At 36.8% G+C, this 23746-nt stretch overlaps 1 long non-coding RNA gene across 1 annotated transcript; it reads right to left on the bottom strand.

The window, feature by feature from the left end:
• Positions 1-10768: 10768 nt before the first annotated feature.
• On the bottom strand, positions 10769-13405 carry LOC140812415 (uncharacterized). The gene is made up of 2 exons (XR_012113668.1): positions 12764-13405; positions 10769-10975 (listed from the first exon to the last, which is right to left on the bottom strand). It is a non-coding gene; the product is annotated as an uncharacterized lncRNA (long non-coding RNA).
• Between the last annotated feature and the right edge of the window lie 10341 nt (positions 13406-23746).

Below are 23746 nucleotides of genomic sequence, written 5' to 3' on the forward strand. Positions count from 1 at the left end.
ACAACCTACATTTAATGGCATGTATGTGTCTTGTTGCCTCGATCACTAAGCATGGGGAATGAGGGCTCGACCAGGTCCTGAGGGGGGGCTCGTTATGGTTGTGGGTCAGGGTCAGGAAGGGTCCTAGCAGGGCTAGGATCCCTGGAGCGCAGCTGGGGAGGAGTCCCATGCAGAAGGGACTCCTCGCGCGAGAGCAAGTCTCTGAACTTACTGATGAAGGTGGCTCACGGCTGGCCTGGGGGCGAGCCAAGGGGGTCCTACGGGGTCTAAGGGAGATGGTCTAGGGTCGGGCTATGTGCTGGAGTGGCTTTGTCGCTGCTGGCTCGAGGGAAAAGAGGAACCCGTGAGGTAGAAGGAAGTGGCGCAGGTGTGCTTCTGATTCAGGAGGCTTGTGCATGTGTTCCAGGGCTTGGGACTGGTGTGGGTCGAGTCTAGGCGTGGTCCAGGGAAGGTTAGGGTCGTGTGGGCTCAGTGGGGGCTTGGTTGGAAGAGCCCTAGTTGGGTTAGGTGTCCTAGACATACAAGGAAGCACACACACAACACCACAGATTTTTGGGTCAAGTTCCAGGAGCTTTTTGAGCTGGCTAGGGCTTGTTTTACGGGCTGGGCTTGCACAGTAGTGTCCGTAGGTGAGTTGGGTAGGTTTTGGTTCAAGGTGGCTCGGGCGTGGCTCGAGTAAATTGGGAGATGGCTCGGTGGGTTTGTTAGGGTGTCAATTTCGAAAATTAAAGAACAAAAATTGATTCCAAGGGTCCACGGGGGTAGCTCACGACTTGTAAGGGTAGAATAAATCATAAAAAGGTTATGTTTAAAATTTGGGATCAAAATAACGAGTTTTGGATTTATTCAGAATTTAATCGCCGCACGAAACGCTAATTAGCGAGTTAATTGAAAAGCTTAGTTTTAAGCTTCATAAAATCATGAAAAATTAGGGTTAAGCTTAAATAATTATTATAAGTATAAGTTTTTAATTTGGGAATTTTATATTAAGGTTTGGTTTAATTCGGGATTAAAACGCATTAATACGTCACATTTAAAGATTAATTTAAAAGTCATCGAATTAGGCTAAATAAAAAATGAGAAAATTAATGTAGGCTTAAATAATTATTTAGGATACGTTAGAGTTAATAAAATTTTACGTCCAGGGGTAAAACGGTCATTTTACACCTAAAAATTAGTAAACGTCATGGCAGTGCCCGAAATGCTGTTTTATGTGCTAATATGATTATTTTCAATGGTTATGGATGTTTATGGGGTTTTATATGATTATTTTAAATGTTGATGGAATTTTTTATATTTAGGGATTTTTAGGACGAAAGATTTATTTCAAATGTTTATGATTTAAAATGTTAAATTGTTACTTTAAATGTTCATGGTTATTTATATGTTAAAATGGTATTTTTTTAAAAACGTTTATGGATTTTATGGTTTAATTATGGACAATTAAAAGATATGTTGCATGTTTGGTTTAAGAGAAAAACGTTATACGCATGTTTAATTTTTTTTTAAAGTGATGAGAATATGAAACGTTGAAGGAAGTGAAGTAATTGTGACTAATACGATGATATGTTGGAAATTTCGTGAGGGTTATGATCCCAGTGGGAGCCCGACGATCGTGTTTCCTTGGATACGGATATGTAGATGTATACGATGATATGTTAATACGTAAGGCCAAGGCCCAGTTGACGGGTGAGAGTGTCGCTGGTGTCCCCGCTGCCCAGTACTGTGGTTACATGTAGATGGATCCATCGCCCAACACGTAGACGTAGACGAACACGAAAGTCACAATTAACGATCTGAATTCAACGAAAGGAAAAAGGAACACGTATATGCTGATGATAATATGAATATGTTGAGGATGATATGATTAAGTTCAAGAAAATGTTTATATTTAAAGTTTTTATGCATCACGAAAATGTTTAGGAAAATGTTATTGTTTAATGTTTATGCATCTTCATGAAAATGATATTTTAAATATAAGTATTTTTCACTGTTATATGTTAACTGTATTACGTATTACTCGTTATCAAGAATATGACATGTTGAGTCTTTAGACTCACTAGGTGTGTATGATGCAGGTGATATAAATAACTATGATATTGGAGGTCTTGACGAGTGACTTGCTGGACTGTCGGTGCACATAACCCGAGGACCAGCGCTTCTATTTCTGCATTTAAGTTTACGATTTCAAGTTAAAGATTTCTACGACATTTTATTTTATGCTTTTTGAGAGATTTTGAGATGTTTAGTATGGGCTAAACTTTTCAAATAATGCTTTTAGGTTGGTAAAATGTTGACGATTTATGCGTTAAAATATTTTCCTTTGGATTTTTAAATGGAAATTGGATGTTTTATTTTTAAAATGATGTCAAAAATATTTTATGGTTCGGCCGATGCTAAGTGAGGTTTTTAAAAAATAAATTTCTAGCACGTTTTAAGAAAACGAATAGCAGGCGTTTCACAAAGAGTCGTCACTAGGAACCCATAAACGATCTCGATAACGAATTATACCATCCACTTTAGAATATAACTTCTGGACCTTTGCTTCATCTCTCAATCTCCACTTTTGCAATTGTTCGTAAGTAGAATGTCCCTCACAGATTCTATCTCTCAAATTCGACTGTACTGACAAAGTGGCAAGATTAGGGACCTCGTCCCTAGCATACAATGTAAGCTCAAACCGCTGTATCTCGGATTGCAATGGTATCGGAAGTGATAAATGAGTGATAACTGCTGCTTTTTGACTCAATGTGTCTGCCACTACAGTAGCTAATGTCACAGTCGTAGTCCTTCACTAACTAAAGACATCTTCGCTGTCGCATATTCAATTCTTTTTGGGTGAAGAAGTATTTCAAACTTTTATGATCGGTGAATATCTTGCACTTCTCCCAATACAAGTAATGCCTCCAAATTTTCAATTTAAAAACCACCGCTGCAAGCTCAAGATCATGAGTAGGGTAGTTTTTCTTATGAACTTTCAACTGACTCGACACATAGGCTATAACTCGGTAATTTTGCATCAAAACTGCACCCAACCCAAGTTTAGAACTTTCGGTATAGAGAACGTACTTTCCTTGCCACAATGGCATAGATAACATTGGCGTTGATATCAAGGCTTTCTTTAACTTATCAAAACTGTCTTGACCCTCGGATCCCCATACATTAAACTTGGCATACTTCTTTGTCAAGGCGGTCATGGGTACCACTATAGATGAGAATCCTTGAATGAACTTGCGATAATATTCAGCTAGTCCCAAGAAACTGCGAATCTCGGTAACGCTCTTCGGTATTGGCCACTCTTTCACTGCCTCAACTTTACTTGGATCAACTTCAACACCGTCACTAGAAATGATGTGGCCTAAGAATTCCACTCTATCAAGCCAAAACTCGCACTTGCTGAATTTTGTATATAACTTTCTATCTTGCAGTACTACAGTGTTGTCATCAAATGACGACTATTTTCCTATTTGCTCTTCGAATAAATCAAAATATCATCAATGAAGACCATCACAAATTGATCTAAATACGGCTGAAATACGCGATTCATGAGATCCATGAAGATCGCTGGCGCATTGGTCAAACCGAATGGCATGACCATAAGTTCATAATGCATAACGAGATCTGAACGATGTCTTATGAACATCCGTCTCTTTCACTTTTAACTGATGGTATTCAGAACGAAGATCAATCTTCGAGAATATCGATGCTCCTTGAAACTAATCAAATAAGTCTTCAATTCTTGGTAGATGATATTTTTTCTTGACGGTAACTCTATTCAGCTCTTGATAGTCAATACAGAGTCGCATACTACCATCCTTCTTCTTCACAAATAATACCGGTGCGCCCCACGGGGAGTAACTAGGGCGAATAAAACCCTTGTCTAGCAATTCTTGGATTTTGTCTTTTAATTCTTTCATTTAGCGGGTGCTAGACGATAAGGTGATTTAGATATAGGTACTGTGCCTGGCATCAACTTAATAGAAAATTCCACCCCACGGTCAGGTTGAATGTCAGAAACTTCCTCGAGAAAGACACAAGGAAAGTCTGACAATATCAACATCCTCTAACTTCTGACTGATAGGAGCATGTGCTGTAGTGACACATGCTAGAAAAGCTTGGCATCCTCGTCTCATAAGTTTCCTCGCACATAGACAAGAGATAATGTGTGTCATTTGCTTGTTCCTCGCCGCTTCAAAGACAAAAGATTTCCCATTAGGCGGTCGAATAGACACTGATCTCTGACAAAAATCAATCTAAGCTCCATTCGCTGATAACCAATTCATACCGAGTATGATGTCAAATTCAAGCTTATGAAGTACAATAAGATCTGCCCGAACCACATCTTTATATAAAAGAAGCTCCAGATTCTTCTCAATACTGGTCGTGATCATTTGGTCACCAGAAGGAATAGAAACCTCGAATCCCAATCCCATATCCTCAGGAATAATATTCAGTCGCTTGACGAAAGTCTCGGATATGAAAGAGTATGCAGCTTCCGAATCTAACAGAGGATAGGTAGCTACACCTAGAATGAATATCCTCCCTGCAGCGAAAACGTTTTATCTTATTTGTGTTAAAGCTTAAGGAATTTGTAACATTTATTTCCCAAAATTTCATGAAGAAGATTGATTGGATGCTATTGTTCCTAGGACAATTCCTAATTTCCCCCCTTAATTTTTGATTAATTGTCATATGAACCTTCAAATTTTTGAAATTTTCATTTTATTCCCCAGAAATTTTCGAATATTGCAAATTGACCACTTAAATTTTCGGATATTATGATTTTGGTCCCTCAATTTTTGAAAATTACTTTTTTTGGTCCTTGAATTTTTGGTAAATACAATTTGGTCCCTGAACTTTTTGGAAATTCCAATTTAGTCCATAAAATTTTGAAAATTACAATTTAACCCCTAGATTTCGGTTAATTACATTTTGGTCCTCATATTTTCGAAATTTTTTCGTTTTGGTCCTTAAATTTTCGAGAATTAGTATTCTTGCCCCAAAAATTCGGAAATTACATATTAGACCCTCAAAATTTCGAAACTTCCTATATGTCCTTGATTTGGATTCTTCTCAATTTTTGGCCATAAAAAATTTATTTGGAGTTATTGTATCTTTTATATAAATTAAGGCACAAAATCAATACCAATTTCTATGGTTTCTAAAATCATTCCTTAATTTCATCTAAGATAGAGCATACAACCTAATCCCACTAGGTTATCCTCATTCACAAATCAATTCTAATAACTAATTTAACATTTCGTGCAATAAAAGCAATATAAAAATGTTAAATTACTATGTTAATGGTGATAAGGGTCGTGTCTGCCTCCTCTTCAGCCTCCTCGGAATGCAGAACGTAAGCTCGCACCCACAGTAGGTGCTCTCTTCTTTGGGCAATCAGCAGCCTTGTGCCTTTCTTCCTTGCATATGAAGCACTTAGTAGTACCCCACACGCACTGTCCATAATGTTGGTGATTGCACTTCTTGCACGGTGGTCCCTCTACAGGTTTCGGTGCTCCAGGTTGTGTTGGCTTTGGTGGTCCTGGCTTCTTTACTTGGCCTTGGGGCTTTGGTGGCCCTTGAGATCTAGGAGGTCCCGAGTATGGCTTTTTATTTGGCTGAGAATTATTTTAGTGTTGTTGTCTCTTGCGCCGCATCTCAAAGTCGATGTCCTTCAAAGATTGCTCAGATTGAAATGCATAAGTAGTAGTAGTAGCATAATCCAAGGGACGCATCATCATCACGTTATGTCGTATAGTAGGTCGTAGACCATCCATAAAGTGTCTAAGCTTCTCCGTAGCATCCCTCGCAATAAGAGGTACAAAGTGGCAACCCCTATCAAATTTCCTCACAAATTCAGCAACAGTCGAGTCTCCCTGACGGATGCTCATAAACTCCCTCTTCAATCGCTCTCTAACATCAGCAGTGAAGTACTTCTCATAGAATATCTCCTTGAATCGAGACCAAGTAAGTGTAGCAAGATTGATACCGTGCTAAGCTCCTTCCTGCCATAAAGAAGCATCATCCCTAAATATGTAAATAGCACACCTCACATGATCAGCATCCCCATATTTAAGTAGAGAAAATACACCTAAAGTGCTCGAATCCATGCCTCCGCAGCAAACGGGTCCGTGGTGCCAGAAAATTCCTTTGGTCCTAGCCTCCGGAACTGATCATAAATATCATGATGTGGCATAGGAGCTTGTTGTAGCTGCTTCTTGAAGAAACGAGCCATCCCCTCAAATGCACGAGTAACAGCATCCCCATTAGGAGGTGGGGGTGCATTAACATTACGATCCTCAGTAGTCTCTGTCTTCCTATAAGTACTAGGTGCGCGTCTAGGAGACATTATATCTGAACGTTTTCCAAATTTTAACATAACCAACACGCATTTAAATCTAAGTTTTCTAATCATGCGATGTATCCTAATTCATGTTAGCAAATTTAAGCATATAAAACATGTACCCTCGTAAAGCTATTAAACATGCGACGTAAACATATAATTCATGTAATAATGCAGGTAGCATCATATAAATCATATAAAGAATGTAAACATACAAATTTGAGGCTTGACGACTGAGCTTCCCGGCACTGATGGTGGCACAACCCTTCACAAGAACATTGCTCTGATATCAACTGAAACGTCCACTATTCGTTTTATTAAAAAGTACTAGAAATTTTTTTTCCTCACATGAATCAGCCGAACACATATAAACATGTATAAAATATTTTTGACACCATTTTAAAAATAATAAACCAACTATATTTAAAAATCCAAAAGAAATAGTTCAAAACATAAAAACGTCAATCGTTTGCATATCCTAACTTAGCAAAATTGCTAAAACTAACAACCACTCAAAAACCATTCAAAATCATAATAAAAGTCGTAAAAATATCTTTAACATAATCCTAAAAACCACAAATCATAAACATAAGACTAGTGTAGAAAACTAGCGTTGGTCCTCGGGTTATGTATACCTTCAGTCTCGCAAAGTCAACCATCAAGACCTCCATTATCATTATTATCATAATCACCTGCATCAATCACACCTAGTGAGTCTAAAGACTCAGCAAACCATAATCTTGATAACAAGTAATACGTATACATGTCATATGCAACAGTGAAAATACTTTTACATAAAATAACATTTTCATGATCATGCATAAATTAAACATAAATATTTTCATATCCTCATAAACATATTCATATTCATCATATTAATATTCGTATTCATTTTTATTGAATTCAGATCGTTAATTGTGGCTTTCGTATTCGTATTGGGACGATAGATCCATCTACATGTAACCATAGTAGTGGGCGGCAGGGACATCAGTGACACTCTCACCCTTCAACTGATCCTTGGCCAACATATTGACATATCATCATATTAGTCACAATCACTTTACCTCCTTCAGCATTTCGTATTTTCATCACTTATAAAAATTCAACATGCATATAACGTTTTTCTTTTAAACCAAACACACAACATACATGTCTTTTAACGTTATCGTTTCATCAAAAAATTTCATAAACATTTAAAATAAACGTATTAACATATTTTACAGCATTCATGGCACTACCATGACATTTACTAATTTTCGGGTGTAAAATTATCGCTTTACCCCTAGACGTAAAATTTCACGTTTTTGACATTTTTCTTAATTCCGTTGACTCTAGATCATCCCAAATAATTATTTAAGCTTATATTAATTTTCTAGTATATTTATTTGGCTTAATCGATGACTTTTCAATTTATTCTTTAATTATAACATATTACTGCGTTTTAAACATGGATTAAATCAAACTTTATTATAAAATTCCCAAACTTAAAACTTAGAATTTTAATATTTATTTAGCCCCCGTGAACCATGACTCGACTCCCGTGAGCCATGTTTTGAATTTAAACAAAGAAATAAAACCCTAAGTCTCGTGCCAACTAACCAACCATGAGCCATACTTACGTTTTTATCGAGCCACTTTCACGCCTGCCTGAGCCAACTTTGAACCAGCCCTACCATGGACCCATTTGAACCCTTAGCACCCTTAGGACATGACCCCAAGCTCGAACCAAAGCCTCAAGAGCAGATGTAAGCAACGACTGAGTAACCTACATGCACAAGGACTATTTGATATGCGCCTAAGACTCTAGCCACTGTACCAGCCCCTGAACCAGACCTTTGTGCACCCTCTTAGGACCCTATTGACTCAATCTAGCCCAGCTCAAAGCCCACTAGCCAAGCCCTTAAACCTTGCGCGCTGCTGCACGAGCGCAGCCCTTCTCGAAGGCTCTCGGGAGGAGTCCTAGCCTAGGACTCCTCCCCAGCTGTGACCGTCAAGTCCTAGTGTGGCTAGGACTCCTTACCTGACTCAAGCATGACCCAAGCCAGCCCTGGTACCAGCCGTGCCAAGACATGCAACAAAACACCCTTAAACCTGAGCCCCCAAGACACAACACATGTTTAGGTTCCAGCTTTGTTCTTCAACATGTTCAGCATGTTGTGTGTGTTCTAAGACTCTAAAAATCGTGTAAAACAACCCTTGATCCTTACCCTAATCATGCCAGTCTCTTAAGAACATATAAATCATGTTTTGGATGAAAAAACATGCTTTAAAAGTTCATGTTTGCATAAAAAAGAAATATATCAAAGTGCAACTTGTTTTTCATGCAATAAATAATTAAATAAATACTATGGTGTGATGGATGAGTAAAAGAAAGAATATGGCGTGCCTTTGTATTTTTAACGCACAAATTTACGTTGACGAATCGAAAAAAGATGACATGAAGCCTTAGGCGAAATTACTTGACAAAAAGCCGATGCTTTTCCCTTGGTTTTTCCTTTTGTGTGCTGTGTATTATTAAAGAAAGGAGTTTTAAGGGTTAAGGGGAGTGGGGTGTGAGTTTGTGTTTTTTATGAAGTAGGTTTTGTACTTTAAATAGTGGCTAATTATTAAGTGTACAAGACTAGGCTCATTATCATGGTACATTAGGCCCATTAAGCCCAATGATGCATAATTAAAACATCTCGCGTAAGAAAGTTTGTGAAATTATTGCTTGAATTGTCAAAACGTTAGTATTTTTGTTGAAAATTCAACATAGATAAAAATTACGCCTCGTCGTATAAAATCACCTCAAAACTCCTTATTTTCAAAAAAATAAGAAAAACATCAACTATATTTTAAATAATTAAAAACAATAATTTAATAAAAATTATTTTCCATTTTTCAGCCATTGGTCTCCGTTCCCCGATCGCAACTCAAATAACCCTTAAAATTACATTTTAATGCATTAAAGTAGAAAAACTACTAAAACATCATATAAACATATCACATAATCAATTTTGCAATTAAAATCAATTAATTATCTATTTTCTAGATTTGCATGCAGTTGGATTACATCGTCTTAATTTTGGACCTTACATATAGATTGGATCAAGCAGTCTCACGAACATAAATTTATGAAACTGTCTCACGAAAACATACGCTAATCATATTTGGCTTCAGAATCCAAGATTTGTTTCGAATTTGAGACTATGGTGTCAATAAGTTATAAATAATCGGTTTATGTATTTTTATATTAAATATTTATACAGATTTATTTATAATTTTAATTTGTGGCATGTTCTAGATACCATGGTTTATGGCCTACTGCATTAATCTAACATAAAGCAACGAGGTTCATGGTATATGTCCAATCCCACGGTTTATGGACAATTATATTCTTTGTAATTATAAATACCATACATCACCTGTAAAGTACAAAATAAGATAACATAATATAACTAAATGTAAATCTAGGAATAATAAAAGACTAATTAAATTATTTTAATTGCATTTATTAAAGATTTTACATATTTAAAATATAGTTTTTTACTAGGATGCATAAAACTGTGTTTTTAAAGGTTATTCGATACGCGATCGAGGAACGGAGACCATGACCATAAAGAAAAAATATTTTTATTAAACAAATATTTTAATTATTTAATATATGGTATATTCTATATTGTCTTTTCGAAAATGATGCTTTTTGAGGTGTTTTTATGTGTCGAGTCGATTTTAAACCGATAATCAATTTTTGACAAAAACAAGGACTTTTGGAGGCTCGGTAATGTAGCATCTGGGCGTTTTAAAAATTTATTGAAACATTTTTTTTTTAAAGTTATGATCGAAAAGTACTCATACACATGCAAGCGAATAAAAGCAGTCGACCATACATTTTAAAAATTTATTCAATCTGTGAATAAAAATAACTACGATCAATTAAAAACGCAACCTCCCGATCTACTGATTTAAAAGAGAAACTCGAACAGATACCAGAAGTCTGACGAGCCCACAACGTAACAAGATTTCAATACCTTTCGAAATATTTAACCATATTTGAAACGTCTGCCCTTTTAATGCTTAAAAAGTACTAAAATTTTTTATTTTTATTTTTTTCTAACATGAAATGGCCAACCCTAAAAAATACTTCAAAATATTTTATTAAAATAAATTTTGCATCATTTAAATGTAAAACGTCAACCAACTAGTATTTGAAAATCTAAAGGAAATAGTCAAAACCTAAAATCGTCATTTGTTTTACCTACCAAAAAGCAATAAACATGAAAAATACCTCCTCTCAAAAACCATTCAAAAGCATAAATAAATAGTCGTAAAAATCTTTTAACGTAAATCGTGTTCATGAATCATAAGTGCGGAAAAAGTAGAAGCACTGGTCCTCGGGTTGTGTGCACCTTCAGTCCAGAATATTCGACCATAAAAATAGCGTCGTTTAAAAATAATCAAATTCATCCTTTAAAATAATCATATTTATTTTTAACATTAAAATATTTAAAATCATTAACGTATGAAAATATTCATCTCCTCTCAATCTCATAAATCGTAATGCGGAAAACATGTGGTCCTCGGGTCATGTCACCGCACCAGGTCTGCCTACTCAGAGTTCGGAACCTCCAGTCCCCTCATCATCAAGCTCACCTGCATCACACACGCCTAGTGAGTCTAAAGACTCAACACGCCTGTACCAGGAATAACAAGTACATATACATAGCACACAGCAGTGAAAAATATCATACTCAACATATCTTTCATGAACTTTAAAAGCATAACGTAAACGTGTTGTGTAAAATCATATCGTATTAAAGCATTTCATGTCATCATATACGTAAAAGTTTCGTGTAAAATCATAATGCCAACACACCTTTCATGAACTTTGAAACATGACTATAAACATGTCCTATAAAATCATGTCGTGTCAAATCATGTCATCTCATATCATCATATACGTGTCAAAACATGTCATCGCATGTTATCATATACTTAAACGTGTCGTGTAAAATCATATCGTATTAAAGCATGTCATCTCATGTCATCATATACGTATACATTTTCTTTTTAATTGAATTCAGTTCATTAGTTGTGACTTTCGTATCAGCTCTATCGTATCAGCTCTATCGATGGATCCATCTATAAAAACCGTGGTACCCGGCGGCGGGGGACATCAGCGACAGCATTACCCGCCCACTGAGCCCGGGCCTCAGCTCATCATATCTCATGTCATCGTATACATATACATCGTCAGTCACAACCAATTCCCATCATTCAAAAAAATATCATCATTTTCATCACTTAAGAAAACATGCGTATGCTTAACTTTTCTTTTAAACCAAGCATACAACGTATTTATCATAATTGAGTAGAAATCATAAAAACGATGCATAAACATTTAAAATATCATATATTTGTGCATAGGGCGCTGCCAAGACCAAAATCTCACCCCGGGTGCAAAATGACCATTTTGCCCTTGGAAACCCGAAAATTATCGTTTCACCCCTAGACTTCTAAAATTGACCCGAAACTAACCAAACTCCTTAAAATGTCCCAAAAACGTAATTATAAGCATTCCTAGACGTAAACTTGAGCCCATAACACAACTTATCTAATTCGTTTTAAAACTTCGGCCAGGGTCCCGGTTTTAACCCGAATCGACCCAAAATCTAACCAAATTTTCTCCTACTTTTTACCATATTTTAAAAAAACTTAATAGGTCCCAAAACCATGTCATTAAGATGTTAATCCATGGCTGAAAATTTTCAGAACTTGACAGTAACTCTCGGTCCTATCCCATTACCACACCTCATGTGCATTTATCTCCCAACAACTCACGTCCCAAGCTAAATCGATTCTCCAGCCATGAACCAGCCTACTAAGGACCTCGATCAGACCCTCATGCACCTAACAAAACCAATCCAGTGACCCCCTGCACGCTCCCAACCACTAGGAATTAAGAAGACGCAACAAGCTTCCTACCGAGACCAAAATGCTTCTCCCTAGCTTGTTCGATCGTTCCCTTGTTTTCAGCATGGCTCAAGCCTCACTAAACCGTGTCTCAAACCCAGCAGGGCCTGGTCCAAGGCTTGGTTCAGCCCTCACACCGTCGGCTCGGCCTCTCCCCCATTCCCTACCAAAAAACGTGACTCTAAGCCACCACACCATCGACCCTACACACCAACAGGAACAGATCGAGATATCCAGCAATATTGACAGCACTAAACCCACTTCACACAGCCCCTTCTCAGTAAGAAAATGGCAGCCCTTTGCACAACATATCATCAAAATTATGAGCAACAACCGAAAAATGCAAACACTCACAGAAAAACCGAAAATCGTGCATGTACAAGGCTGGATCAATAAACTTTCATGAATTTTCATAAAGATCAGTATACTATTAGCGTGTATGAAGAGAAAAGGGTGATACATGCGTGCCTTAACGATTGAAGAACAAGAACGATGCAATGGAGACCCGGGATGATTTTTCCTTTGAAGAAATGGTGAGACCGATGAAGCCTTGAGGTTGCTTGTGAGGAAACTGATGGGAAAAGGATATGAGTGGTTGGTGTCGGCTGGTTCAATTATCGGAGTGGGGTAGGTTTAGATTAATGGGTACTTAAGAGTTAATTAAATAGATACATAGATAATGGGCTTTAAAATAACGATTAGAGGTTTTAAAATCTAATTAAGCCCAACAAGCTTAAAAGTAGGCCCATTAAGTCCAAACGTACTCCCGAAAAATATTTCGTGTTGGAAAGATTTTGAAAACATTAGCCGAAACCTCAAAACGTCCCCCGATTCGATAAAATTTGCGTACTGTTAAAAATAAAATCATGCGGGTAAAAATACCCAATAAATCCTAATTCTTGAAAAATACCTTTAAAACATCTTATTTTAATTAATAAAAATTAATCATGTAATAAAATAGTTTTTTCCTGAAAATTCTCCGGTCTCCGATTCTCGTTCGAACGTGAAATGCATCTAGAAATCTTAAAGCATAAATTTCATGAATTAAATTATATCATGCATGAATTATGTATAAAATGCACAAAAATAATTGAACACATAATTAATGAAATAAACATGCATTTACTGCTTTAAAACAATTTAATAAAATACCAAAAAATTTAATAAGTTGTATGCATGTGGTTCCCGTGGACTTCCAAATTTTCGGGACGTTACATCAACCATCAAGACGTCCCTTAATCTCACCTGCATCCATCACACCTAGTAACTCTAAAGACTCAACACACCATAATCTTTATAACAAATAATACGTATAAAAATCACAAGCAACAGTGAAAATACTTTTACGTAAAACTAACATTTTCATGACTTGCAAACATAAACCTTAACCTTTTCATTTTCCTCAAACATAACATAGCATAAAACCTTTTATCATGATCATAAAAATTTTCCTTTCTTTTATTGAATTCAGATCGTTAATTGTGACCTTCATCAATCCTCAAAAGTTGATAGATCCATCTACATGAAACCATAGTACTGGGCGGCGGGGACATCAGCGACATAAAATCGTCAACTGGGCCTTGGCCTATCCTCAATCATATCCTCATATTCTCATTAGTCACAATTACTTCACTTTCATCACCGTTTCATATTTTCACCACTTTATAAAATCATGCACAAATACCATTTTTTTTTTAAATCAAGAATGCAACATATATTTTAAATGTCAACCTCAAATCATAAAAAATCCATGGACATTTAAAAATAATAATTTAATCATGTAACATTTCATAAACATTTGAAATAATCATAATAGCATAAAAACCGCATTCAGAGCATTATCATGACCTTTACTAATTTTTAGGTGTAAAAAGACCGTTTTACCACTCGACGTGTCATTTTACGTTTTTGACTTTTTCTTGATTTCATTGCCTCTAACATGTCTCAATTAATTATTTAAGCTTAAATTAAAATTCCCATAATTTTATTTAGCTAGAAAACAATGTTTTTTAATTAATTCGAATTTAGTCTTTTGGAAAGCATTTTAATCCCGAAAAATTCCAAACTTTAATATAAAATTCCTAAATTGAAAACTTAGTCTTTTTATATTATTTTAGCCCTCGTGAACCATGACTCGACCCACTAGGATCCGACCAAAACTCGAAAACGTGACTCCCTTACCTAGATCATGCAGCGGTCGAGAGATCCATATTGCATGGACTCTTTGTTTGTGAGCTTAGGAACCTAGCCGACGCCCCAGCACCTGAACCAATCTCTAGCGCACCTACCTGGGACCCTAAAGACTTGCCCTAGCCCAGCCCTTGAACCCCAGACCGCGCCAACTTCCCTGCGCGAACATCTGAACCATGCGCACTACTCATGTAACTCTCGGGTGGGAGTCTTAGCGTGGCTAGGATTCCTTCCCCACCCCTTAACTTGAGTCCTAGCATGGCTAAGACTCTTCCCTCGACTCAACCAAGTCCCTAGCTAGCTCTGACCTCAAGCCAAGACCTAGCCAGCCCCTATACAAGAAAACCGAACCCCATTGTGGAGATCCGAACCTAATTCGTTTTCTTAATTATTATTAAGGATCAATATAAAAATTAAGAAATGTGGGACATAAATTTTTTTTAAAAAATAACAACTGCGGAAACGTAATGTACTCGATCCGATATACATATCCATACAAAGGTACTAATCTTGTACAACATATGTTCTTCTCAATCTAGAATCCAGTCACTACATAAGTACTGAAATCAATCCACTCTAAGCCCGGATCTCCACGCTAACTGTAATTTCTCATCCTCGTCCTGATCCTGATCCTGCCCCACCTGTTGTCATGCACACATACAAACAAGACAACAGCCAGATAACTCCGGTGAGAATATAATCCCAATATAAGCAATGTAAACATGCAGTCATATAAAAGCATATATAAAAGCATGAACCACATATCAATAACATGTATCAAAATCGGAAAACATGAAATGATATAACACTGTAAATCACTCGCGACTCGTCATCTCAGACTCGACTCATCTCTAATCTTGGGATCTCGGTTCCTGGATATTGTCACATATATCGAATCTCAGCGATAGGAATGAATCAACTCCTAAGAGACATCGATATAAACCAAACATCCAGTGTCTTGGCGAATCAACCGAAGACTTGGCGTATCAGCCAATGACTAGGCAAATCAGCCTATGACTCAATACATACTCTGTCTATGAATCAATAGACCACACATATCAAATTCATAATTGCAGATATCAATGCAATGAAAAAAAGTATGTGATTTAGGGAAACTCAGGTCAAATCGAACTCGATTTGTGCAATCCCAAATCAACATTGATTTATACATTTCTTTCAGTCGATCTAACTCTGTCGAAGTCTCGGATTTGAATCTATCAATACTCAATCTGACAATGACAATATCGAGAATATCATATCAATATACAACTCAGATCAATACGGGATATAATCATAACTGAATCAAATTCCGTTTCCACGGCATAACTGCACAATCTCAATATACCCAGCAATACACATCAACAGATATCAATTTCCTCAACTCATAATCAATAATAATACAAATCTGATATCACATCTGTAATGCCCGAGAATTATAGAATTGTTAAACCAAGATTATTAATCTTCATTAACGGGAGGCTCGGAAGATATGAGAATGCATGACATGCAATGAGGGAAGGAAAGACTTGAGAAACCAGGTGTGGCATGATCAGAAAACTAGAATTTAGAAGTTTGCACGACCGCACCCGCGGTGCTAGCACGACCGCCGCCGCGGTGCGTGTGCAGAAAATGTAGTGCAAAGCCCGTAGCCACACCGCACCTGCGGTATTAGATGGAGCGTACCCGCGCTGATGACACCGCACCTGCGGTCTTGTAGGCAGCGCACCCGCGGTCTTTGCTTCGAACATGTTGGATATAGATCACCGCTTGAGCGCACCCGCGCTGCTACGCTCACCGCACCCGTGGTCATGCGTGTTGCATGAAGAAATAAGCCACGTTTCCCAGCTTTGCATGTAGTATATATATCAGTGGAACTCGTGTCTTTCAGAGGAGGAAGAAGCAGAAATCGAAGGTTGGAGAGAAAACTTGTCTTCGTGAGGTTCTAAATTGATTTGTGAGGAATCCGTGCATCAGAATTCAAATTCGAACACGGTAGCGTGCTCCTCCCTTCTATAGCTACACAAGGACGTAAGTTTCGTTACGTTTTGAGATATTTTGAGAATAAGATGTTGCTAGAATTTAATATGATTCAGATATGGTGTTTCTGCTACCATATAAATTGTATAATCGAAGTCAGATTTCAGAATAGACTGGTTATGCAATTGTTATGAATTGTGAAAGATATTGATTGATATTTTGATATCAGAATTGTGTTAGTATTCAGAGTATGAATTCTATTGACACAGATTAGGAGTTCCAGTATTATATCTGTGATGTTTGAATTGACGGGGTTATCAAGACTGTATAGTGTACCGTTGAAACATCAGTTGAGTCAGATTGTTTAGATTCAGAAATGAATTCGATTGTATTGTGATATTGTTGATATGGATTAGATTGTATCTGTTTCGATATTGATCAGATTATATACAGAGTTGAGTATTGATCAGAACAGATTGTGTATTGAGTTAGTCACTGATACAGTGTATTCGATATTCTCATTTCAGATTTGATATGGACAGATTGGAGACATCGTCTTCGTCAGACAGGGACGACAAAGGTATAATTCATGTGATATTCGGGAAGCATAACTCAAATTAGATTAATTTGAGTTTCCCAATGAAAATCACATACTAGATTATTGTTTATATTGTTACCTGATTATGCTTTGATTATAGAATTGTATTCAAGCATGTAAGATAATGGTGGTATTCAGTTATGAATACGATTATGCTTTGTTTACAGATTGTTATTCATTGCATTTAAGATAGGAAAGTCTTGACAGCCATTGTCAGACTTCTAGACGTTCGGTGTATCTCAACTTAGTAGTAGCCATTACTCCTATTGCCAGCCGTCGATACAGCTCGGACCGAAGTCTAGGAATAAGACGTACAGTCGCCCCGAGTGGTTGGGTAGGTGAGAGCCAGTGACGTCTTATTCACCCCGGGATCCCTAGAGTTATAGTTGAGTCAAGTCTAGACATGATTTGATTAGAACAACATGCGTAGATGAATTGGGTTCATAGACTATGGAACCTATTGTTATTACTTTCAATCATGACAGCATGTTTCATGATTCAGACTATTTACATGCATGTTTATCTGATTTGAATTGCATGTTTAGTTAGATGAGAGTTCATAGATGATGAAATCTATTACTATTGTCTTTGCTTTTATTCATGACAGCATGTTCCACGAATCCTTATGTGTATATACATGTTTACCATGTTTTATACTGGGATTTATTCTCACCGGAGTTATCCGGCTGTTGTCTTGTTTTGTATGTGTGCATGAAAACAGGTGGGGCAGGATCAAGGTCAAGAAGACGACGAGAGAAGACGAGCTTAGCGTGGTTATTCCGAACTTAGAGTAGATTTGATTTTAATACTTGAAATTAGTATTTGAACCTTAGATTTAGGTTGTACAGTATTGTACTTTTCTACTGAGATGTAGTTTTATACAGATATGTATTTTATGTAGATTGCCATTACCTTCCGCACTGTATTTTAAAAAGAAAAATTTTTAGACCCTGTTTTATCTTAATATATATTTAAATCCCAAAGATGATTAAGAAGATGATTAGCGTCCGGGTCCCCACAACAGGTGGTATCAGAGCGATAGATCCTTTAGGAGGAGATAATCAGAGCGATAGATCCTTTAGACTGAGATAGTCAGAGTTGATAGATTCTTTAAACTGAGATATAAGAAAATGAGCGGGGTAGATTGAATTTTCTTTCCTTGCATGTGATTGCTAGCATGAGATTTATTGCAATGTTGATTTACATTATGTGTGCTAGCATGATTTATTGCTTTCCCTATTACATGTTGTTTGTTATTTGAGTTGACTACAGCATGTAATTATCAAGACTGAATCAGAACCGAGTCTGAATCAGAGGTATATGATCAGAGGAGGGCTGAGACAGATTATACAGATTGTGTATTGATTTGTTTAATATTCAGATATACCACCTCGGAGACGTCCAGAAAGGGGTAGTACTTCTTCTGAACAGATAGATACATCAGAAACTCAGATAGAAGTAAAGTTGGCAGAACTTCAGCTATTTCAGCCGCCGATTCTGAGTGGTATCGAGACATCTGCAGATTGTCAGGACTGGTTAGACGACCTAGAAATATTGTTTGATCTACTTGACTGTACAGATGAACAGAAAGTTAAATTAGTATTCCTCCAGTTACAAGATGCTGCCAGAAGTTGGTGGATTACTATTAAAGGAGTACTAGCACAACGTGGTATTGTGATCACGTGGGAAGTCTTCAAAGCTGAATTCTATCAAATATTTTTCTCAGTTTCCTACCGAGAGGACAAGAAAGCGGAGTTTGAGAATTTGAGCCAAGGTCAATTGAATATTGACGAATATGCTGCTAAATTCTCTTCCTTACTGCGTTTTGCTCCTGATTTAGCTGGAAATGATGAAGCTATAGTGAATCAGTTCATCAGATGGTTGAATTCGGAAGTAGTTGCATTTATGAATTTGCAGCGACCTTACCATTTTGCTGATATCTTGAGTAAAGCGAAGAGAGCGGAGGCGAGTCTGATTAGACAATTGACAAGGTTGTGTGTGAAGCCACTTCAGACACAGCAATCCCCTCTTCGATATGATCACGGCAGTACGAGTGGGAAGCAAGAGATGCTAAAAGCTCGAAAGAAGCCATTCAAGAAGTTAGGAAGTGGTTCCTCTAGCTCAAGTGGTTCCAGTCCAAGCCATACTGGAGTGTATTGTAGGAGTTGCGGAGGGAGACACCCTATCGAGCAATGCCAGGGAGTGACTGGTAGATGCAATATTTGTGGACAGTCGAGACACTTTGCTAAAGTCTGTCCCCAGAAGCGTTCCTGAAGATTTTAGGGAACAGAGTTTAATGGAGGAACCTACCCAGAATTTACAACAGGTACTATTCTCTATGATTATATTGCATATGTATTGATATGTACTAATGCATTCGTTATGAGTATCTGTGACTGAGTTGCATGGAGATATGCATTATATGTTGGATCTGATTATACTGTAGTATTGATTCCCTTACTTGTAAGGAAAATGTTATTATCAGAGATTTCTGTATATGTTGTCTACTACAGTAAGATAAGAATGAGATCGAGATAGAGTGTGAGGTACTTGTGTTTCTAATTTGAATGCATTATTGACAATTATATGATAAACAAGTACAGAAAGATAGAAATATTGTAGAACTTATTCCAGAAATGGTAAGATTCAGATCAGAGTTGACTGATTAGTGGAAATACCACAGTAAGGATTCTAGATTTAGAGTTCCTTTAATATTTGTATTGTACATGACTCGATTAGTACAGAAAGGAGCAGATTGCATCCTTATGTATTCAGTAGATCCACTGAAAACGAGCCTAGCATTGGCAGATTTGCCAATGATATACGAATTGGCTGATGCTTGCCTAGATAAGATTTTAGAATTGCTTTATATCAGAAAGATAGATTTCAGAATTGAATTCAGATCAGATACTGATTGTTGTTTTAGAATTTAGTACAGAATGATATTGAGTGTATAGAATGATACAGAATGAATTAGAAATATCAGTAGAAGAATACTGACCAGGAGTTACATCTGATTTAGTGTTTCTCTTTGGTATGTGTCAGTATATTCAAAGATGTTCTGATGATTCTATGCTTGTTATATCTATGAGATTTTGATATAATTGCAGCATTTGATTGATTGAATAGAATACCTGAAGATTTTATTGAACATTCAGAGAACTGTAATGATTGTATACAGAAATTGTTCAGATAAGAATCTTGCTTGAAACAGATTGTATTCAGAATATGCATTATCTGAAGTTAGTATACAGATTGATTTTGATACAGTTGAGATTGCAATCAATGATTGATAAAATATCGATATCAGAGAGATCAGAAATTCCAGAAATGTCAGAAATGTCAAAGATGTAGCTTGTCCGATTTGGCAGAGTATTTTATTCGACTGTTGCTTTATATCTGCTGAGTATTATTATTGCTCTAAACCAGTATTTGAGATATCTTATATTGTTTTTGGGAGCCTATTTCAGTTGCAGATGCGATATAACAGTTGATCAGAATGACATGAAGATATTTATCAGAAATCATTGTGTTATGAGTTCGCTGAACTCACTAGATCTGTATAGGTTACTGATATTTTGTATCTGATTTGATATTACTGTGTTTTGAATCCGTATATGATACAGATTGTTGTGAACCGTTGAGAATATATACAGTTCAATTGTATCAGAGTTATTTTCGAAAGGTACAGCTATTCAGAAATGTGCTCAGAATGTTCAGAACTAGATTTTAGTAGTCAAAGTAGAGTAACAGATATGTGATTTTGCGTTTTGTATGAGACTGATTATCTTGGGTTGTCAGATGTGTCAGAATTGTACATCAAAAGCTTGATATTGATAGTCAGAGCCGAATACCAGGTAGGTATTTCTTCTTTAAAATTATGTTATTAACTGATTTGTTTATGCCAGTAGTTCGAAGTTGAAATCACAGATAAGGTCAGAAATGCGCTGTTGTGACTTCAGTTGTCATGTTTGTGACTGAGAATGTATGATATTCGAACAGACAGTTGGGTTATAGACAGATGAGAGCAGTTATGGCAGAAATTGTACTGATAAGTCTGAATTGCTAACAGAAGAAGCCAGAAAGATATAAATCAGAAGATTATTACAGAATTTGTATATTTCTGAATAGAAATGGAAGTACATTTCTATGGCTTTTGTAATGAAATTACCGTCATTCTCTTTAGATTATGATATGATATGATTATGATTGACAGATTTCTCAATCTATATCTATCAGTTTGTACAAGATGATGTACAAACAGAACCAAATGACACAGATTGATGTCAGAACATAGTCAGAGTGACTAGAATGTAGAAGTAGACTATATCAGATTGTGATTTTGACTAAGTTTGCAATTATGGCAGACCATACCATAAGTTATTTTGCAGATTATTCACAGATTGCCAGACAGTCAGAGTGTATTATCCAGATATTGGAAGATATCCAGATAACTGTGATGCTGGATGTTAGCACTAATTGATATGACTTATTATCACTGCGTGACAGTAACTCTCAGCTTATCAGATGGGTAATGAGATAGTTATAGACAAGACAGTATACGGTGAATACTACAAATTTCTTTTGAAGAAAATTCGAAAGAAGATGAAGATAGTTCAGAAAGAACAGATGTTATAAACCAACATCGGATGATGATGATTGGTATTTGAGGTCGAGGATTGAATATGTCCTAGATCGAGAGCAGCAGATTTAACGATGGTTGGCTGTATTAGATCATTATAGACTATGGATTGACATATACGGATGTTGTATAGCCAGTAAGATAAGATTGATTATGTCAGAAGGAATTGGAAAAGTATTATGACATTATACTTAGTGAATTCTTATTCCAGACTGGAATCAGATATTGAGTTTTGATTAAAATCTGTTATGCATTTCTTCTGATATCTCTGAATTGATTGTTATGAGTTCGAGGACGAACTCAGATCTAAGAGGGGGAGAAATGTAATGCCCGAGAATTATAGAATTGTTAAACCAAGATTATTAATCTTCATTAACGGGAGGCTCGGAAGATATGAGAATGCATGACATGCAATGAGGGAAGGAAAGACTTGAGAAACCAGGTGTGGCATGATCAGAAAACTAGAATTTAGAAGTTTGCACGACCGCACCCGCGGTGCTAGCACGACCGCCCCCGCGGTGCGTGTGCAGAAAATGTAGTGCAAAGCCCGTAGCCACACCGCACCTGCGGTATTAGATGGAGCGCACCCGCGCTGATGACACCGCACCTGCGGTCTTGTAGGCAGCGCACCCGCGGTCTTTGCTTCGAACATTTTGGATATAGATCACCGCTTGAGCGCACCCGCGCTGCTACGCTCACCGCACCCGCGGTCATGCGTGTTGCATGAAGAAATAAGCCACGTTTCCCAGCTTTGCATGTAGTATATATATCAGTGGAACTCGTGTCTTTCAGAGGAGGAAGAAGCAGAAATCGAAGGTTGGAGAGAAAACTTGTCTTCGTGAGGTTCTAAATTGATTTGTGAGGAATCCGTGCATCAGAATTCAAATTCGAACACGGTAGCGTGCTCCTCCCTTCTATAGCTACACAAGGACGTAAGTTTCGTTACGTTTTGAGATGTTTTGAGAATATGATGTTGCTAGAATTTAATATGATTCAGATATGGTGTTTCTGCTACCATATAAATTGTATAATCGAAGTCAGATTTCAGAATAGACTGGTTATGCAATTGTTATGAATTGTGAAAGATATTGATTGATATTTTGATATCAGAATTGTGTTAGTATTCAGAGTATGAATTCTATTGACACAGATTAGGAGTTCCAGTATTATATCTGTGATGTTTGAATTGACTGGGGTTATCAAGACTGTATTGTGTACCGTTGAAACATCAGTTGAGTCAGATTGTTTAGATTCAGAAATGAATTCAATTGTATTGTGATATTGTTGATATGGATTAGATTGTATCTGTTTCGATATTGATCAGATTATATACAGAGTTGAGTATTGATCAGAACATGATTGTGTATTGAGTTAGTCACTGATACAGTGTATTCGATATTCTCATTTCAGACTTGATATGGACAGATTGGAGACATCGTCTTCATCAGACAGGGACGACAAAGGTATAATTCATGTGATATTCGGGAAGCATAACTCAAATTAGATTAATTTGAGTTTCCCAATGAAAATCACATACTAGATTATTGTTTATATTGTTACCTGATTATGCTTTGATTATAGAATTGTATTCAAGCATGTAAGATAATGGTGGTATTCAGTTATGAATACGATTATGCTTTGTTTACAGATTGTTATTCATTGCATTTAAGATAGGAAAGTCTTGACAGCCATTGTCAGACTTCTAGACGTTCGGTGTATCTCAACTTAGGAGTAGCCATTACTCCTATTGCCAGCCGTCGATACAGCTCGGACCGAAGTCTAGGAATAAGACGTACAGTCGCCCCGAGTGGTTGGGTAGGTGAGAGCCAGTGACGTCTTATTCACCCCGGGATCCCTAGAGTTATAGTTGAGTCAAGTCTAGACATGATTTGATTAGAACAACATGCGTAGATGAATTGGGTTCATAGACTATGGAACCTATTGTTATTACTTTCAATCATGACAGCATGTTTCATGATTCAGACTATTTACATGCATGTTTATCTGATTTGAATTGCATGTTTAGTTAGATGAGAGTTCATAG

Source organism: Primulina eburnea, chromosome 14 (assembly GCF_022965805.1).
Source record: "Primulina eburnea isolate SZY01 chromosome 14, ASM2296580v1, whole genome shotgun sequence".
Lineage (NCBI taxonomy): Eukaryota > Viridiplantae > Streptophyta > Magnoliopsida > Lamiales > Gesneriaceae > Primulina > Primulina eburnea.